Here is a 21,893-nt window from a genome sequence, read left to right on the forward strand (position 1 = left end):
AGTAGGGAAAGCTTTGGACACAAGAGGGGTAAAACGTACTATTCCCACTCCAGTTGGTGCAACAGTAGGAAAAGTGTTGGACTCAAGAGGGGTACAATTTAATAACACCACTCCAATCAGTGAAACAGTAGTTCACTTCAAATAAATCACATATTTTAGCACCTCTATTAAATAACAAAAACTATAAATATTTAAATTTAAAAATGATGGGCCCTAAACAAATTGCACCGGGTCTCATTACAATGTCAGGCAGACGTTTGGAACCGCCCGACCTTAGGTTGCGACAGGCCATACAGCGGTTCTAAACATTAATTTTGCACTTGAAGCATGTGTGGTAGGTGGTAAAGGCCCTCAGTTCACGCTACCATTGAAAAATTAATGTTTGTAAACATCCCTGCACCCTTGATGTCAGGCAGGGAGCCTCCGACAGACTGCTGGATGGATTTCCATCTGCCCATAATTATTACAATGTTTAGTAATTCTAATCAAGTAATACAATTAATATTAATGTAATTTAAATACTGCAATATATTCTCACTATCATAAAAACCAACAAATAAAAGATAACTGACATTAAAAAGCATAACACAATTACATACAGCATAATAAATGTCACCATTTTTAATAAATGAATAAATAATTTAATATTACTTAAATACCTTTCCACCCTATATCTCTACAAACTAAACAATGCACACCTAAAATATAACTTAACAAATATGATCATTTTCAATGTACATAATGATCAATTAAATAACTAATAACAAATTAATAGTTATCAATAAATTATTTCTTAATTAACTTCTCAACCTGTACCCCTAAAAACACAACAACCCACGCCAAGAATATAGCAAAAAAATTATAATTAAACAATTTGCAGAAATAATTGTCAATTAAACAATTATTAATTATCAATTAATAATGCATTAATTATATTCAATTAACTTTCCACTCTTTACCCCTACAAACCCAACAAGCTGAACATGATATATACCTTAAGAAATATCTAAATTGCACAATTTACATAATTAGTTATCAGTACAGCAATTAATAATAAGTAACTAATAATTAATTAATTATATTCAATTAACTTTCCACCCTCTACCCCTACAAGCCTAACAACCTGCACATGATATATATAACCTAAAAAATATCCTAATTACAAAATGTACATATTTAATTGTCAATTAAATAATTACAACTAATTAACATTAATTATTAATTAATTATAATTACCTTACCACCCTTTACCTCTGCAAACCCCACAACCCACATGTGAAATATAAATAAAAAATGACATTAATTACATAATTTACATAATTAATGATCAATAAATGAATAATAAAAAACATTAATTTTTCATTAATTATAATTAATTTTATTCCCACCCTCACATCTCACACCTAAAATGTAACTTGAAAAATAAAGTAATAACACAATTTACATAAGTAGTTATCAATTGAATATTTATTAATATTTCAAATTAAATTAATAACTATAATTAAATAACTTCCCACCCTGTACCCCTACAATTCTCACAGTCTGCTGCAACATTAAAAATTACAATAAACAATTACATTACATTTAAAAGTAACAAACAATTTACAAATTATATAAAAAAATTCAATCATTATGCGATTTATAACGTATACAATGAAAACATATACTAAAATACATCACAATAATTTAAAAACGATATTATTAACATTTTTGTAAATGATATTAACAACATAGATATTTTAACATCAATATTAACAACATATTTTTGTAAATGATATTAACAACATAGATATTTTTGACATTGATCTTACTTACCTCAGAAAATTGATATTCCTGTCTACAATATTCTTGCATTACGATATTTGTGGATCACAATATTAAAATATGTTGAAACTTATTCCGTAGTTCCAAAGAGACAGGAATTAATCTAATTTAAAACATTTGTTGAAAAGATGCCGTCGCCACCTTTTCTCAAGCTTCACACAAACAAGGCTTACAGCTGCACGGTCTTCAGATTATCTCATTAAGGCTGGTCAAACCATCCTGGTCAAATATAATAAAACTAATTACAAGGTTATTAAAACTATTGCAGCTAACATGGTCCTGAAACGAAAACAGACAGTAGGATAGCACATTAATAGCCAAAGATAAAGATTTGATGTCAGCAGAAAATTCTAATGAAGTTTACATGGACTATGGCTAACTTAACATGAACACTCTCTATTTATGGTTAACTATGAATGTAAAAAGCACAAGATATGGTCAATCTAAACATGAAGTCACACCTGGATGTAGTTATACAATTAAAATATATGATATTCATTAGCATGTTGAAAAGTCAAAAAATTAAAAATAGTGACAGCATGTCCCCAGTCCAAGTTTACTTTTCTCCCTCATTAACACCTTGGGGGATATTCTTAAGAATAGGCGATAATTATTGCCAACCTAGGTTAACGCAATTTTACATAACGCCGTCTATCGCGGGAAACTAACGCTGTGTTAACAGAATATTCTCAACACGCCGGCAACAGGCGATAGTTCCCCGATAACGCGTCAAATGTCCGCGTTAAAATTACCGGGACGCCGATAAAAAAGGAAAGCAGAACGTGAAAAAAGTGGCGATGAGCCCAACAGCGATAAAAATATCTGTGATAGTCAGTGTCAGGTTTGCTATTCCCACATCAGGCGGGAAAATCACCATAAAAGCTGCAACATAAAAACAAAACCCAAACAGCTGAAAGCAAAATGCGATGCAGCGCGTGCAACGAAATTCGTTTTATTTATTTAAATATGTACTTACCTCCGTTCATCCATATTCCGGTGTTTACATTTCCCCACGTTGCCCCTTCCCCGCACCGCCTCACTGCCCCACTGAACTCCCTCCACGGACCGCTACTGGAGGTAAGTGAGATTAGTGTAAATTAGTGGTAATGCATGCTGTGTTGGCAGACTTACAAGTTATGTGGTGGTTTGTGATTTTTGCGACTTTGGGATTCATGTTTGCCATGTATTGCTTCTGGCAAATGTGCAGGATCAATGTGTATTACGTAGCCTCACAGCTGCTCATCCCTCCCCCGAGCCTATTTACTTGTGTGCGCTGCACGCTTGCATCACTTGCATCACTTGCACTCCTACGGCACACCATTGTCATGCCTGTCTGTGCATGTCTGCAAGCCTGACTACAACACTGTAATGTTGGCAGTTGAAGGTGGTCGGCCACGTGTGTGTAGGCCTATGGTCAGGATATGGCGAACACAGAGACACACGCAGTAGTTACTTTGTTGGCCATCCCGGAAGTGAACCACGCCCAGAGCCCCGGGCTATTTATTCACACTCCTACGCTGGACTGGCGTACGCCGGCCCAGCCCACTATGCTTACGCTTACAGGGGGGGCGACATAGCTACATGTCCATGGTCTTCTCCACTGCCTGAGGTAACATGCTTGCGTCCACTGTCCACAACACTACAAACACCAGCAATATATGTCCACATGGACATGTCTGTGCTCTGCATACTCAAGAGTGTCCAGCACATCACCGCCACACTTGTGGTCATTCTTATTCATGGATCACTTGCCTCCATCGCACATTCTTGGTTCCCATCTCGCCCCACATTCTGCAATTGTGTGGCAGAGGGACTATGCCTTTGTGGATGGTTTGTCTACATGTCTGGCTCCTGTTACTACAGTTACTTGTATTGTCATTTCTGGTCGGTGGGCATGTTGGTTGGCATGTTGTATGTAATTTTGTTATGTGTGCATTCCCACAGTTGTGAGTTGTATGATTGTGGAGTTGAGGTGTGTGGTGTGTTCCTTTGGTACTTACCAATGAGCAGTGCATTTCCAAAGGTGCCATCCTGAAAGCGCTGGTTGATGATGGACTGTCAGAAGATGTAGGAATCATGCACACTGCCTGGGAAGTTGGCGACGACTTCAGTGAATAGTCCCTGGGGGTCCACTATTGCCTGCCGTTGATGGAATGTGTGTGCTTTCTGTTGCTGTAATGCAGTGTCGGCAGGGGGCACAAGTAGGACATGTGTGCAGTCAATTGCCCCCAACATGTGCAGGAAGCCTTGCTTGGTCTTCAGCTGTTCCTGCGCAGGGTGGGGGAAGTGAAGGGTGCTGAGGTATCAAGCTGATCATGGCATCCAAGACAGGTGTGAGGAACTTTGATAAGGATGGCTGTGAGACTCCTCTGACTGTGGCAGTTGTTGGTTGGAAGGTACCAGAGGACAACAAGTGCAGCACTGCCAGCAGCTTTGTCTGCGGAGGGGATGTTGCTTGTCCGCTGTGTTGGTACCGTCAGCCTGTGGGCAATGTGGGTCAGGATGCGAAAAATGGTGGTCCTTTTGAGCCTGTAGTGGGCAATGACATCATCTGGCGTTAAGTCTCTGAGGCTGGTGCGTTTTCAGAAGGTCCGCTGTCTTGTTCTGCGCTGCCTCGATGGTAGTCCGGGGGGGGGGAGGGGGTCCTAAGGTTGTGGGGGTTATCCAGGGGGTGGTGGTGGTGGGTATTGTGGCCCTCTTGGGTGTCAAAGCTGCATGATTAGTAGCTCCATGGCATCTGTTGGTCTTCAGATGTGGCTCTGGGCTGGACCCCATTTCTACTGCATGTTTGCGTCCTACTTAAGACCAGAAAAAAGCAGGTCTTAAGTCCCTGCTGCTAACGTGCCTTATCACCTGTTTTTGGACCGCATCGCCAATCTGGCTGGTTGTTGAGAATATCTCGAAGTGGTGTTAGCGTGAATTTTTGGACGGGGACACCTACTCTGCATATGATTAGCGTTAGTTGTCACTGTCAGCCATGGCAATGTTTTTAGCGCCAGCTATCGCAGGTAAACTGATGAGTCGGCTATTAACGCAGGCTTGAGAATAGGGCGATAAATCTATCGCCACTTTCGTGGTGGAAAAGTGCCACTAAATCGGCGATGAGTCCTTGAGAATATGCCCCCTTGTGTTTAGCCACTTCTCCTTTGCCACTATAATGGTTTGATATATTAATATAGATCTTTATAAATAGGCACCTTGCCCTGAGATGGGTCAGTGACATATCTGGAGAAAGGAAATCTTGAGAGGCATATGTGCATTACAGGAACTATGTCATCCTGGAAATTCATCAAATATTGTAAAAAGCATTCAACATAAATTGCGTTCAACCATTCTCAATTAGTTTAATATTTGAAAAATTACCCTTCGGTGCATCAGCTTAGGCCTCACATCTTCATTTTAAATACATTCACTGTGTTAAAACACAGCTCCCAAAAACTAATATTGCATTCAAACATGTCTTTCAGTACAGTGCAGATACTGACCTGACATCTATACACTAGAGGTAGATGTCATGAAACCTTTGATTAAGGGTTTTACTGCCAACACCTACCTCCCATCAATCTGTCTACTTTATCAGTAGAAAATGGACATATATGTAGTCATGTTCAGTTTGCCCACATGTCCAGGTATGATATTTATCTATCTCCATGTTTTCCAAGGTACAGCTGTCCACTCACTGCTGTGCACATAGCAGTGACTAACACATGGAGATCCATCATTGATAAGGTAATTCTGGTGCTAACACTGATTAACACACCATAAAAATTGTGCACTGGGCAAGCAAGAGCGATCCATAAATCTGCACTCCAGACACACATACCTTGAAAGCATGGACAAGCACAATAAGCACCACTCTAGTAGGGGTAAACTCATCCTACCGTTGAAGTTAGATATCCTATCCATCGCATTCTCCCAGGCAAATGTCTTCTACCATGAGGAAAACATTAGCATTCTCGTTTCTGCACCTGAGGCAAGCTTCAGATGAGGACTAATATTCTGAAAGAAGTATAACAGAGGTTCAGTAGGTGAAACATAGATAATTACATTGCACATGCTTCATCCAAGCATTGCTGGACAGTTCACCAGGTTGAATTCTTCATCTGTGATTACTGTCGCCATAGTCTATAACCATTGGTTATGGAGACAATCTAGTTTAATACCCTGCATCCCAAGCACTGCTTGGGATAAGAATATAAATTGCCCTTCCACCAAATCCCTGGTCTAACAGTGTCAGTGCTACATGAGGATTAACCATCTCTAATGCACTTCTGTCCCACATCAGATGGTTCATATGTACTAAACACCTACAGATCTGAAACTGACCACAAGGAGAACTGCATGTCTATCTGCTCTAAATAAAGGTGTATAAAAACTAAAAATATAAAGGCTGTCATCATTGTGGTATAGCCATACTCTCAAATACATGGAGGAAGATGGGCCAAGACTAGAGAAGAAGATAATTGGCTTGATTTACAAACTACACTTTAGAGTACATAAAGTAGAACTATAGTAGTACTATTTATTTACTACAAAATGCAATTCACAAACCTTTGGGCAGAGATCTCCATCTCTGCTTTTCATATCTTTTCTGTGTGGGTATCCATGCACGCATCTATATAGCGTTTTTATAGTGAATGTAGGAGGGACTAGAGATTGTGGTGAAGTGGTTTAGGGAGGCACATGCTAATACAAAGTGCACACCTGTTAACTGTCTGTCACATATTCTCTTAAAGGCTAAAGTTTTTTTGTTTTTTTTTAAATTTTTAATATGACGTTTTGTAAGATTATCCTGACCCACAATGAGGGGGTGGGACACAAAAGACCCCATATTATGGATGTTCATTCTCTGCTGAACCTGTTTTACACAGAGTACCCTTTACAGGATGCATGAACCCTCACCCACTGAGGTGGCATTCTTCATCCTCGAGTCCTGCTTCTCCCTGGGTGGGTGGGGCAATACCCTGCTGGCCTCATCGAAAAAGGCTCTGTGATGGAAAGGAGATCTTCTTGCCCTACTCATGAAATGGTTGTGGTGAGTAAGTGAAGTTTATTAGAAGTGTGCGTAGTGATTCAAATTTGCCTATAGTGTCTTTGTTTTAGAAAGGATAATCTATAGCAAGATTAAAAACATAGGGGCTCATTAGGATGGCGAATTTCGGCACATCTGTGGTGCTGGCGGAAAATGTCCTTTTCCTCACTCCTGCGGCGGTCCTGGCGTCCACTATATTACACTGGGCAAAGATAGCGCATTTCCCGTCTGCTGCAGAGTTTCGGGACCCGCCAGAATTTTCCTTCCTCAGCGGTGGCGGAGGGAGCCAATAGAGAAAGACCGCTGTGCGGAGTGACGTTACGACCGCCGGACAAATCAGGATGCCTCAAAGAGCCCATCAGAATGCAGCAGAGAATCCAGCCACTCGGAGACGGCAGAAGCACTACTGCGGAGATCGAAAATCAAATTCCGGGCACCTCCACGCTTCCCTGACCGCTGTGGATCCAGCTCTTCAAGCCCTTCCGCTGCTGTACCTGATCCACCAACAGCACATAAGACATCGCCACGGTCAACACCTCAGGTACGTAAATAACACATCTCCGCATACAACCACAACACACAACTGTGTGCTGAAATACGGTTCCTGTCTACATCAGAGACCCTGGTGCAGATAGGAACATATCCCCCAGTGTACTCACACATGTCCTGATTGCTAGAAATTGACACCTCCGCATCGGGGTTACCCATCAACATAGAAATCACTGCAATGTCCCGGTCATGTCACCGCAGCAGTAAATATGCGGGAAAACCAGCAAACAATGTAGGCAGCAGGTCAGGCGCAAGGCATGGGCAGTATGGGCAGCTGCCCATGGCTCCACCTTCACCCTACCCACATGGTGACCCGCATCAGTTGGTCACAGCCCACATCATGCTTCCTACATCCATTGCTGCACATACTGTGTGCCCCTCTTGTGGCCCCCCAATGCACTATTTAGCAGCCAGGTGTGGCTCAACCTCACATCTCACACTTCAAAGGGCAAGGTACATTGACTAGGAAGGTGGGGGTGAAGAGTAACACCCTGCACAGAAGGTCATGGGCTGGACAACCCTCCTCCTTATACCTGCCTTCCACTCATGTGAATCAAACTGAGTAAATTAAGAAATGAAGAGTCACTCTGCATATTAACAACCAATGGACTGTTCACACTGCATGTCAAGTCCCTCAGACAGATCACACACTGAAACTCTGCCATATACACATACCATAAGTCAACAGCAATGTATGACAATGAATAGACTCGCCCAAAGTCGAGTGCACAGTGCAGGAAAACCATTGAGCAAGCCACATAGCATTTGTACATGACATGCAAGAGGAGGAACATATCACACTACCCTTAGGCCATCAAATCAGACATGGGTGGCACAGTGATTGAAATTAAACCAAAGTAACATCTGTGCAATTTCTCTGGGATACAGCAATGCAAGCTATGCATAGACACAGGAATGATAGGAAGTGTCAGACCCCATACAGTGACCAGCCCCACACCTGCGTCAACTACCTTGACATGTGTATGCCACCACCACAACACACATGGCTCATTGTCACACTCCCTGACTGTCAGACCCAAGTAGGACCTTCACACATACCCCTCATCTACCAATCTCACACCTGCACTACTCAACACCTTTGAGAAACACAGATAAGGGTACATATACGGTCCTTTGAGTTTCCTAACAACCAATGACACACACTGGTGTGTTTTTACAAATGTCAGAATCCCACTCAGGGATGTCTGAACCAATGCTGATCAAAAACCATTAGCCAAACAAAAATCTCACATACAACATCCAAAGAAGTCCAACAAGCTCAGCCATGTGCAGGCAAACAGTGGCTAGGCAATGTGACCCTTGACAGAACAGGAATGCACAACATGTTCACTCTGTACAAATGCATATACACCATATCCCAACCCAATTAAAAATTGCATTATCAAATGCCAATCATGAACAATAACTGTGATCAATAAGGCAAATCAGCTAACACAGACATAGACACCACACCAGTTATCAAGTGAGCATGGTGTCAATGTGTAGCACAAGCATACACATACACACTCCTGACAAGTGACAGGTCAAATATAGGAGGACATAGCACAAATGTGCACTCAAAAGAAGCTCATGAACATGAGTCGACATTGCTGCATGTGACATTCACACAAGAAATGCACACTACAAATTCAACACACATCTGAATGTATTGCAATGCACAAACTACTCACACACAATGTCATGCAAATAGAACACCACACACACATGCAACTGTTAGTAGACAGAGCCAACACAGGCCAAACACTGCATACATCAACAACAAAAACACAACATATGCACATACCAATTAATCACATAGCAAACTCAGCTGGACATCAGGGGGATGCACACCAGGCAAGTACAAGGCAACATACACTGACAGCAGTGCATGCACAGTAAGCAGTGTGTGAACACCAATGAAACCAGTATCAGAAATATCTGAGTGCTCCACCATGAACTTCCACACCACAAATCATCACAGCACACAGATCACATCACACTCAGGAAGGGTAGCAGTACTTCAGCAAGCAGACACACACCTCAGCCATCACCCACAGCTGCACAACTCAGGAAACCCAGATGCATACAACATGAATAGAGGACTGTGCTGGTCAAACATATGCACTGCACATGAGCAACCATAACTGCAATCACGTAGAAGAAAATACCACATAACTAATTGTGATAATGTCTTGAGTGGCACTGCATCCTAATATGACATGTCTACAATTTTGCTAACCTGACTATAGAATGATTAGGATAAGAGTATATCATCACAAACAACCATCATTGCATCCTCAAGCCTCAGAGTCAAGAATCACAAAAGTGCCTGTAACCTCTGGCAAACTCTGAAAAGGTAAATCAAGTAATTGCCAATGTGAATATGGCATACAGAGCATGTGTCACATGAACATATACCCATACATTCAACTTTGAATTTAGCAAGGGCAGTAACAAAGCAGACAACATGAGTAACAGTCTTTATTACATAATCTCCGGATAGACATCAAAAGTGCAAAACATCAAGGACATTGGCCAGTACAAATATCAAGCATGCACATGTGTGCATGACAAACTGCACAGGAAATGGGCATCAAAAGTACAAAACTGCAAGACCATTGGCCAGTCCATATTTCTAGTACGCAAATGTGTGCAGGACAAGCTACACAGGAAATGGGCATCAAAAGTACCAAACATCAAGGCCATTGGCTAGTCCATATTTCTAGTACGCACATGTGTGCATGAGAACTTGCACATCAAATGGGTAACACCGTCAACTGCCATGGGAAACACCACAGCTCAGGGGCCACATGTGGGCAGTCCAGGCACCGCTGTGGGAGAAATAGTTGGTGAGGAGGACTAGGCTAAAAAAATGGCTTTAAGTTGAACTGGGAGGGGGCTGATTGTCGGGGCCAGTTGGAGGACTGGACCTGGTAGGGAGAGAACCGACTGAGGTAGAGGCATCCGTGGCTATGGGAGCCTGAGGGCTGCTTGGACCGGGTGGAGTGGTGGTATGGGGAGGTGGAGACATGCTGCATGGAGGCACAGTGTTTGAGGATAAATGTTGAGGGCTGGATCTCAACTGTTTGGGGATCCGATAGCCCACAAGTGTCTTGGCCAGAGTGGGAAGTGAGGTGGGCACAACAACCTCACTCTCCCTCAAAGGTGTAGCAGGTGCAGGTGGCTCTCCCCGTGGGGATTTGCTGGACCTGGTGGTACGCTTGGAGTGGCCTTGCCTCTTCCCCTGCATCCCCTGTTGTCGAGGTAAACCCCCCCCCACTTTGCTCTCTTGACCCTGCTTCACAGGGGTGTGGGTAGGAGTTGATGTTTTGGGTGAATCTGCCTTCCAAATGTGTTTGGGCTTAGTTGTGGCAGGCACCAGGTTCACAGCAGACAGGGCAAGTGTTTCTGAGTCTTTGGGAGCAGGTGTGGGGATGGGAGGGCCCCTGGATGGTGGTGATTTTGATTAATGCGATGCTGATGGCTGCTTTTTGGCCTGATGCCCCTGAGTGTCACGTGATGAGCTTTTTGTTTTGCGCTCATGTGTGCTCGTTTTGTGTTGTGTTGATGGTGTCTGTGGTCTGGCATGCTTTGAGTGCTGCTGTTGTGCGCTGTGTGTGGAGGACTGGGTACCTGAGGGCTCTGGCGTGTGTGCACTCTCGTCAGATGGTGCCACTGGCAGGTTGGTTGCTGAAGGGGCAGGAGCTGGACTGGGAGCATGTGACTGCTGAATGGCTGCCGTCACTGTGGAGGACTAAAAATGGACAGTCCGGTGTAGGCCGCCCACGTCCGAATGAATGCCCTCCATGAACGCAACTACTTGTGCCAACTTTTGTCATGATCCTGGAAGGCATTCAGGAAAGCACACAGCTGGCGCAAAATGTCTACCGCCTCCACACTGAGGGCAGCAGAGGAAACAGGGGCAGGGGCAGCCGTGCCTGGGGAGAAGGAGATTCCAGCCTTCCAGGGGCTGAGTGCACGGACAGCACTTGGGTGAGCATCCGGGAGGGTGGGCTCTGGACGAGGTGTGGCGGAAGAAAATGCAGATCTGGAACTTCATGTGCCCGCCGACACCGAGGAGTCACCGCTGGAGTTTGAAGATGTGGAGGTTTGTGTTTCCGGGCGTGAATCATCCAGGGCACTCCTGTCCCCCTCCATGGCGCTGGTCCCCTCATTGTCAGTGAACTCATGTGTAGCAGTTGGGCCAGTAGTTTCACCACCGGTATCAGTCCCCCGTCCTTCCCTGCCCTCGGTAGATGCTGCAAGAGACCTAGGTTCAGTATAGTGCCATACTCACAAACATCATATGCAAGCAAAGCACAACACTTTAAAATGATATTCCCATGTTGAACTCATCCATGTACATTCTGCATATGCTACATTTATGGAATCATCAGATGATGCATGGAAACATGCATAGTTGATAGTAATGCTCCATGTGGCGTTGAGACAGAAAATTACTGGGCCTGTGCCTCCTTGTAAACACACATACCATTGTCTGTAAGCATACCTACGAGCCTGTAGGTGAGATAGCTATACATCAAAACATGTTGCCTCTGTCACATATGGAGTCTCTTTAAGGGAACACCACAGATACAAACTCTAATCTGTCCTTTTGCAAGGGCTACAAGCTCCTGATATCCAACATGTTGGGCTTCAAAGCGCAACTACAGTTGTCCATTGGTGTCAGCTGTGTAGATGTTACCATTTATCTGATGTGCACACATTTATGAATGCACACTAACATGATACTCACTGCTGTTCACTTCCAGTTGATGTCTATGACACTCATACTGCAGCATATGTCACAAGGCCACATCTCATCTGTCAATAAAGATAAAGTGCCAATGAGCACCATTGCACAATGTAGTCACAAACACAAAGCACCTAAGCATGAGAATGGAAAGTTAATGCAAGGCCTTCATAGGTTGTGACATGTCACATACCAACATGTCCACAAGTCCCTGACAGTCCCTCATTGATCCAAGCCAGGATTGTGTCTGCTTTTGATGATGAAGTTGCTGCACTCCATAATGACATCTAATGTGTGACAATACCTAGGGTCTGGCATATGATATCAATATGTTGTGCTGAATGATGACATTGAGGACATATCAATGTGCCAATAAGTCACACAATAATTAAAAGCATTAGCCACAACTCAACCATGCACTGATGCACAAGGACACCCCTCCACAATGCACACATAATGAGGACTGACACTCCATAGTGCCTAAACTATTTTGCAATAGACAGGTTCAGCTACATTGCATTTGAAACAGAGTCTAACCATTCCAGTCATGTTGACATGTGCATGAATGGCAAAAGTAAATTAGCCAATGCATCACTGCAATCATCACAATCTACCCTTTCTGCACCTGTGTGCACTTGCTGTCACTGTGACTGGTCATACCATCCTGTAATGCCATGCAGATGATATTGGGCTAATATACTTTTAAATGGTGCTGTCCTCTCTATCATTGTGGAAAAAGGGACCCATGGGACAGGTGTGACCCTTACCAACTCACTGCTCCCTGAGTCCACATCTGTGCATGTCTGTAGCCACTAACACATCATCACATGAGCACACTATTGAGCTAGCCACACAGCGCACACAAGCACAACAATTGTCCTGGGCTACGCACTTCACACAATGAATAATTCTGTGTAGGGGGTTCTCAGTGCAGACAACATTCATGCAATGTGACAATGTGACTATTAAATATTTCAAGATGATGAAATGTGACCAGGTTCATGGGTTGTTGACACAGGAAAAACAAAATGTTTTACAAATGCAGAACAGCTACACTCAAGACAGAGGCCACTTTGAAGCCATTGCATCCCACTAGAGACATGACAGAGATCCGTACTGGCTCAGGGTTGGGATTCATGCAGTCACTCACACCCAAAGTCACACTTTGCACAATACTCACCCACCTTGCCGCTGATGGGCCCTTAAGCGTCCATCCAGCTCTGACTGTGTCACTGCCAAGATGCGGGCCATTAGTGGTGTCATGCTCCTGCACGTCAACCTGCCATTCCGAGGGAGCACCCCCAGCATCATCTCTGTCACGTTTTTCCTCAGCTGGCAGATGTCATGCCACCTCTTGTGACAGTGTGTATGTTATCAGTTGGAGACACCCAGAGCCCGCACCTTGCGTGCAATGGCCCTCCATATGGCCTTACGCTGATGGACCTTAAGCTGCAGGCGTGGGAGACAAGAAGAGAAAGTTTCAGTGACACTGTTGTATACCACAGTGTGTCAGTACAGGAGCATGGAAATACGTATCACACTAACACATAAATGGAGAGCAGAGGCCATACAGCATGAAACATAGTACACTTGGCTCAAATATTCTCATAGAATTGCATACATGTATGAGGATGGACACACTACATGGCCATCTCATACACATGCAGAGTGCCAGCACAGCAAACAATGTGATAATGGCCCTCATCTGTGATGCATTATGTTAGTGAGCCTGACATACAAGACAGTGGAAAGGATGTGTTGTGGCAGACTCACTGTCCAACGCTACACACCCCTTAATGTCCTTGACCAGTGCATGGCTACATGTATCATGGTGGTCACATTTAGGGTCATGATCTTACATTATAACACTCTTTTCACAAGATGTAGTCCTCTCCTGTGCAATCCTCAGGCCTAAGATAGCTAATTGTGAAATAGGGTGGTGGACAACACATATGTTTCACTCAGTCCTTTTTGTGCTGGGTCCTTGTAACATTGGGCAGTTTCTGTGCAGGCCAGAGGGCCTCACACTGAGGTTAAACATGGGATATCAGAGAAATCATATGCATGTACAATATGAGAGGATAAACAGTGCCTACACAAGCGAAACTGAACACATAATGGAATCAATCGAAGGATGACATCGCCAACTCACATTTATCTGATGTGTCATAGGTGAATTACAACCAAGAGTGTTCCTCTCAGGCATTGTACTCTTTTGAATAATGCACACATCACGTAGGGTCACTTTGAAAACTGTACACACATCATTCAGTACCCTCTGGACAAAATACATTGGTAATGTCACAAACGAGCATATGAACACTTAGGGCCAGATTTACGACCATTAGATTTAGCGCTTGGCAATTTGCGACAAATTGTGAGTCGCAAATTGCGAGGAGCTAAATCCAATGTACAACAGTGTCAGAGACACTGTTAGCGATTCCCAATGGGGTGCAAAAATGTGAGGCTCATAAATATTCATGAGCCACTCGCAAATTGCAGCCCCATTGGGAATGGCCAGCCTCACAGGGATGGTGGCCTGCTGGGGTCAGCAAACCACAATGTCTGTGACTGATTTTCATTAAAGCAGTTTTAAAAATGCAGCCCGTTTTCCTTAAAAGGAAAACGGGATGCATTTAAAAAAAAAAAAAGTAAACATTTTCGTTTCATTTTTTAAGGGCAGGTAGCGGTCCCTGGGACCACTGCCTGGCGTTAAAAAATATTTTCACCTGCATTCACAAAGGGGAAGAGGTCCCCTGGGGACCCATTCCCGTTTGCGAGTAATTTACCACCCTTCTGAGAAGGGTGGTAAACTGCGACTGTTTTGCGACTGCAATTGCAGTCACAAAAGAGTCATACATACCTTGAGGACTCGCTATTAGGAAGGGTCGCCCTTGAAGGCGCGTTCCTAATAGCGACTCTCTATTCCTATTTTGCGAGTCGCAAATAATTTGCGATTCGCTAAATGGGAAGAGTACATGGCCAACTCGTTTTTTGCGGTTGCAAAGGGGTCTGAAACCCCTCCGCGACCGCAAAAAACGGTCATACATCTGGCCCTTAATGGACTATGACATCACATAGTACAGCCAATGTTTGTTCTGACTTCGAGTGTCTCACACCAGCAGTGTAACTGTATGACTGCAAAACCACAGTATGTCACTCCCATCCTTCAATGCAGTCATGGATCTGTGGAAATAAGGCTACACACCACATTGACATGAAGTCAGCATGCTAGGCAGTGTATCACACATATTCATTACCCTGTCTAAGACCAACGTGTGTTTGTTTTGGCTTAATAAGAGTTGTAAAAGTGTCCATATTGCCATCCTCACAACATACTCAAATGCAATTCTTAATAGGCCATGTATGGAGCATGCTATAGGCTAATTATGGATGCATGCTCCTTGACTTGCACTCACAGGCACATACTACTGCACAGTAACATCATGTGAGCATTCTGAGCACTCTCCAACCTTTACTCAGACACTTACCAGTGCATCTGGGGCACCATATAGCCTCCCTTACTGTGAAAGGACCTCATCCACCAGGACCTCCAGCTCCTCTGTGGTGAAGGGACGGGCCCTGATGTTCTCAGTTCTCGCCATCACTGTGTCCAGAATACAGGAACAGCAGCAGTTGGTGGTGATGAATGGCAGGCAGCAGTGTCTAAATGGAAGTGAAATGTGTGGCTCTCTCACAGACATTTAGAGGCCCCTTGAGTTGTTTCAGTGGCACTCTGCTGCTGCAATTGGTCTGCCTGGTTAGCATTTTTCAATTGTTGCCAATAACCGGGACTGCGGTGGCGGTGCATGCCTACCGCAGGTTTCTAATTTGTATTGCACTACCGCGATTGCGGTTCCCATTGACTGCAATGGCATTGGCGGTAAAACTATGGAAGAAAGACACCCCCTAATTGCTTTCAGGTCCAAGAGGACAGAGAAACAAAGTAGCTAACAAAGAAAACCTCTAATCTGACCTATATTTCTTAAAATGTGACCATGATAGGCTCAAAATTGCCACAAACCCAACATCAATATTGAACAGAACAATCAATCACGAAAATTATTTTGTTGTTTATTTTATTAAACTTCTAATGTATTTTCTTTAGACACAAAAACTGTTTTTTTGTTACTTTTTCTTTATACACTTAATTAAAAAAAATACATTAATCATTGTCTGTACATACATTTGATCAAGAATTGTATATAATACAGTATAAATCCTTTAGATAGATGAACACATAACCCCACAGAAAAACTTCAACAAATCATTCTTACCATTCAAGCCTACTCATTCAACCTACACTCATACATAAAAAAGAGAGATTCAACCATATGAGGGATCCAATATGAATCGAACGAAGACAAGTTCTATAATTATTGGTGATTATAAATCACATCCATCAAACACTTCTGATTAATCTGTCTCTCAAGGACCGCTCCTCTTATGTATTGTTGGAATAGGCGGTGTCACACCACGGGGTCCAGGTAGTACCTACTGCAATTTGGCATCTTTCAATTGTATACAATGACAGGGCCCGCGGTAGCGGAGCACGCCTACCACGGGTTTCAAATTTGTATTGCACTACCGCGATCCCGGTTCCGATTGGCTGCAATGGCTTTGGCATAGGCGGTGTCACACCGTGTGGTCCAGGTGGTACCTACCGCAATTTGTCATCTTTCAATTGTATCCAATGACCGGGCCCCCGGTAGCAGAGCATGCCTACCGTGGGTTTCAAATTTTATTGCACAACCGCGATTGCGGTTCCCATTGGCTGCAATGGCATTGGCATAGGCGGTATCACACTGTGGGGGCCAGTCGGTACCTACCGCAATTTGGCATCTTTCAATTGTATCCAATGACTGGGCCCCCGGTAGCCGAGCACGTCTACCGTGGGTTTCAAATTTTTATTTCATTACCGCGATTGGGGTCCCATTAGCTGCAATGGCATTGGCAGAGGCAGCGTCACACCGCGGGGGCCAGGCGGTACCTACCGCAATTTGGCATCTTTCAATTGTATCCAATGACCGGGCCCATGGTAGCGGAGCATGCCTACCGCGGGTTTCAAATTTGTATTGCACTACCGCAATCGTGGTTCCCATTGGCTGCAATGGCACTGGCATATGCGGTGTTACACCGCGGGGTCCAGGCGGTACCCACCACAATTTGGCATTTTTCAATTGTGGCCAATAACCGTGATCGTGGTGGTGGAGAACACCTACCGCAGCTATGGACACATTGTGCTATTGCATTGGCACTACCCAATTTTCATCATTGAGCACTATACCTTTACAATGTATTCTGGCACCTGTTTGCAAAGTTAAATGCAATTGTGACATATAACTCACTGATGTCCACACATGCCATGTCAGTGTACATGATTACATGCATTGTCATGTACTTCCTCACATGTCACATATGATATTTGTGTGCATGTACACAGGTTTGGTGTGTAAAGGAGTCTCATATTTGTGAGAGGGCTAATCAACCCACAGTAATGATGACTGACCACATAATGTGCCTATTTCACTGTGTATATTTCTGTATTCATTTTGATAGTTGATCAGCTTACCCACACTGTGCTCATTGTGTAAAAAGTTGTGCTCTGTGCGACTTAAGCAAGAAGGTTGGCAGGTACAGCAGCTATGTAGAAGTCAGCATGGTTGCTGTTTCCAACATGTGCTGTGTCACCTACACCCAGGGCTGGTGACACAAGTTGTAGGAGTGTACCATTTACCATCCACATAGTCAGATTCTGTTTTGGAAGTAGTCAGTATACCACATGTGCAACTACATGAGATCAAGGTGTCTCTGCATGTGACTTGTGCATTAAGCTGTTGTTACAGTCCAGTCATTGTTGGCGCTGTGTCAGTCAATATGTTAGATGTTTGACACATCTTCTAGGGGAATTACATTTACATGTGCCCCCTTTCATATTATGTAGGAGACGACCAAATGTGCATCGGCCGTTCCCATTGCTGGCGAACATGGAGGATTAGGACATCATAAGGAAGTTCCGCCTGGATCGCCTTACCCTTCAAGCCCTATGTGGTCAGTTGGAGCTCCATCTGAGGCCTCACAGAACCTATCCGACTGCTTTAACGCCAACAGTTAAGGTGATGGCGGCCCTGCATTTCTTTGCAACTGGTTTGTTTCAGTACACGGTGGCCATCGCCGGTGGGATGTCTCAAGCTATGTTCAGCATGGTGCTACGTGATGTCCTGTCCGCATTGTTGACCTACAAGGACCGCTACATCCAACTTCCAAGGAGACATGAATTGGCAGATGTGAAGGGTGATTTTTATGATCTTGGACACATACCTAATGTGGTTGGAGCTATTGACTGCACACATGTTGGCCTAGTTCCACCACCAGCACGTGAGCGCATCTTCCAGAGCATGAAGCATTTCCATTCCATTAATGTGCAAGTGGTATGCCAAGCGGATATGATTTACTCCCATGTCTTTGCCAAATTTCCCAGTTCTACACATGACTCCTACATACAGCATCATCCCACAATTGATGGTAAATCTGCATCCGAAGCGTGCATGGCTTGTTGGTGAGTACACAGAGTTAAGTAGTGTGCTGTATGTGTGACATGCTGTTCTCAACTACTGTTTATATTACAAAATTGCTCTGTGTATCTCACACCTAGGTGACTCTGCGTATCCCCCAACCGGCCTTGGTTGCTGAGCCCACTGAGGAATCCAAGGAACCCGGGTGAAGTCCACTACAATGATGCACATGGGAGGACACGTCGTGTAGTGGGCTTCTGAAGTCTAGATTCCGGTGTCTGGACAGGAGCGGAGGTGCACATCTCTACTCTCCCCAAAAGGTGTGTCAGATCATAGTTGCATTCTGCATGCTCCACAACCTGACCTTGCGCAAAGAGGTCCCCCTGCTCCTGGATGATGATGAACAGCAGATGCCCTCCCCTGCAAATCCACATATGCCCAGTGAAAAGGATCGTGGAGAAGAGGAAGGTGTCGACCTGCGTCAACAGCTCCTCGACAACTACTTCCCTTTAGTATAAGTGACATTGTACAACAGTGACATTGTCTGTTGGCTTTGATGGTTATGGCAAGGCATAGATGATCTTATTGACTGCTGGCTGTTGTTGGCTCTGTGCTAATGGCTGATGTGTGTGGTACAGGGTATTGTTTTCCACGTACATCATATCTATGTTGATGATGTTGCTCATTGTTATGTGTACTGGTTTTTGTACTTTGATGACTAGTGGTGTGTTTTAGCTGTAATGGCATCACCTGACAAGTATATGTCATTTTATTGTGTCTTTCTAGGTTCCTTCACCCTATCAATGCCTCATCACAATCAGAGCTTGTGGTACATTGGAATCTGAGTTGACATTGTACATACTGTGATAAACATGGAGCTGACACAAAGACATAGGTGTGTAAAGAGTGTTTATTCACATTAAGTATTTGTGACAGCGAAGTGATTGTTTTCAAAATTGTGCAAAGTGAATTTAGACAGTTGTCAGTGATGGTAAATGAGACAAATGGAGTAGTCACCACATTGATGTAGTCACATAGTCCAACAGACTCCTGCCATCAACATGGCAATGTGGGTAAGGATAATTAACAAAGTCAATGTCAAGGGGAACACAAGTGCCATCATGGCTGGCTCTGCGACTTGCGTGTGGATGGTGCATTGCCACGTGATCCTCCCGTGGTGTTTCTCAGACGTCTCCTCGTGCGTTTGGCAGGGGGCTCTGCTGCAGGCTCAGCAGTGTATGAGGAGTCATTTTGTTGCAGCTCACCCCTCTCTGTGGCCGCAGCTGTGGTGGTGGGAGTATCAGCAGGCGGGCAACTGGAGGGGGGTTGAGCCATCATTTGGGCCGCATGTCTGTCCCTCAGAAGACCCGCAAGCTGGTCCATGAGGTCCACAAGTTGGCCCATATGTGTGTCCATGGAGCTCAGCAGCAGGCGGAGCTCACGCACTTCTTCCACAACCTGGCCCATCAGTCCCTGGTTCTGTTCATATGACCCAAGGGCGCTTGCGATGGTAGCCAGGGCTTCGGTCTCAGTGTCCTCCTGTATTTGTCCCCCAGTTGCCCTCCCACCTGCCCTGCTGACACTGATCTGTGGCGTTGGAACTTGTAGCAGGGGTCAGCGCTATGGTTATTGTTGTTGTGGTGGTTGCGGTGGGGACAATGAGGGCCTGATATGTAGTGTGCCCTGGTAGTCCTGAGGGCCCAGGTTGTTGCCCCTCATCCGAGAAACGTAGGGAGTCTGCATCTGAGAGTTCACGTTCCGGGGGAGGGAGACAGACTCTGCAGGTTGGTGCAGTTTTCTTCTGCAGTTGCTTGTGGATCTCCTGTTGAACAGAGGTTAAATGGTCATTGAAGTGCACTCCACAAGCTTCGTGTTAGACTTTTGGATGTTACATTTGATACACCAAACACTTTACATTGCAGTCACTTGGTATGGATGAAAGATAATGAGCATCATGACAAGATGTTGGGGTACATACATTATTTGTCCATGGTGTGACATGTAAATTGAGACCAAGTGGCACGCACAGATTGTGTGATTACAGAGACATGTCATCATCTACCAACTTGCGGCACATCAACTTTTGATGAGGCTTGTTTTTTGTTTACTCTTCAAGGAATCAATTTCAGTGAAGCAAGAACTAGCCATTGTAATGTTATACATACCTTTTTCATATTATGTACTTTACTTTGTTTGTCAAATTGACCATGCATGTTTGGTGTTCATATGGGCTTTCATGCTCTGACACCATGGCACTTACACATTGCATTCTGTGCTGTGCATGATTGGGCCCTGAATTTCTTTACATGTGACTTGGTGAGTCAAAGTTTTATTTCTGTGGCAGTTACATGCGCTTAGCTGTCTGCACACTGGAAGTGGCTTTTGGATCTATGCCAAGTTGGCTGACATGTGAGGGCTGGTGTGGTCATATGGCTCCATGCATTTTAGGAAAGATGGCAGGGTGCATGCACTGACTACCTTCCTGTTCGGTGACACAGTGGAGGAAAATAGCTGCCACATGGTTATGAGTGGCGTGAGTGTTCCATCCTTTTCAGCTGTGGGAGAAGGGGGCCTGGTGGTAGTTGTAGTGCTGGCTTCCTACCCACAAACACCCCTCCCTGTTAAGAAGGCTACCTACCTGTGAAGTGGAGCAGAGGAAGGGACTAGGTTACACATGGCTCTTGGATGGGGGAGTGTTCCATCCTGCTCAGGGGTGAAACAAGAAGGGATGAGAACGCTATCCACCTGTAAGTTTGAGAAGTGCAATGAAATGGCTGCCACATATTTCTGGGTGGGGGGAGTGTTCCATCCTGCTAAGCTGTTCGACAAGGGGCATGGTGGGAGTTGTAGTGCTGGCTTCCTACCCACAAGCACCCCTCCGTGTTAAGATGGCTACCTACCTGTAAGTTTGAGGAGTGCAATGAAATGGCTGCCACATGGTTATGAGTGGGGGGAGTGTTCCATCCTGCTCAGCTGTGGGACAAGGGGGCCTAGTGGCAGTTGTAGTGCTTGCTGCCTATACACATGCCCACATTGGAATATTGCTAGCTACCTTTGAGGTGATTCAGAGGAAGAAAATGTTAGATATGTGAGATATGTGTTGGGGAGAGTGTGTTGTACGTAACTCTATTTGTGTCTAGGAAGTGTAGCTTTCTACGTGTGCACAACAGTACATAGTAGTGTAATGGGAGACATTTGTTGGTACTTACCAGCCTCCACT

The sequence above is a fragment of the Triturus cristatus genome, chromosome 2_1, assembly GCF_964204655.1.
Source record: "Triturus cristatus chromosome 2_1, aTriCri1.1, whole genome shotgun sequence".
NCBI classification, from domain to species: domain Eukaryota; kingdom Metazoa; phylum Chordata; class Amphibia; order Caudata; family Salamandridae; genus Triturus; species Triturus cristatus.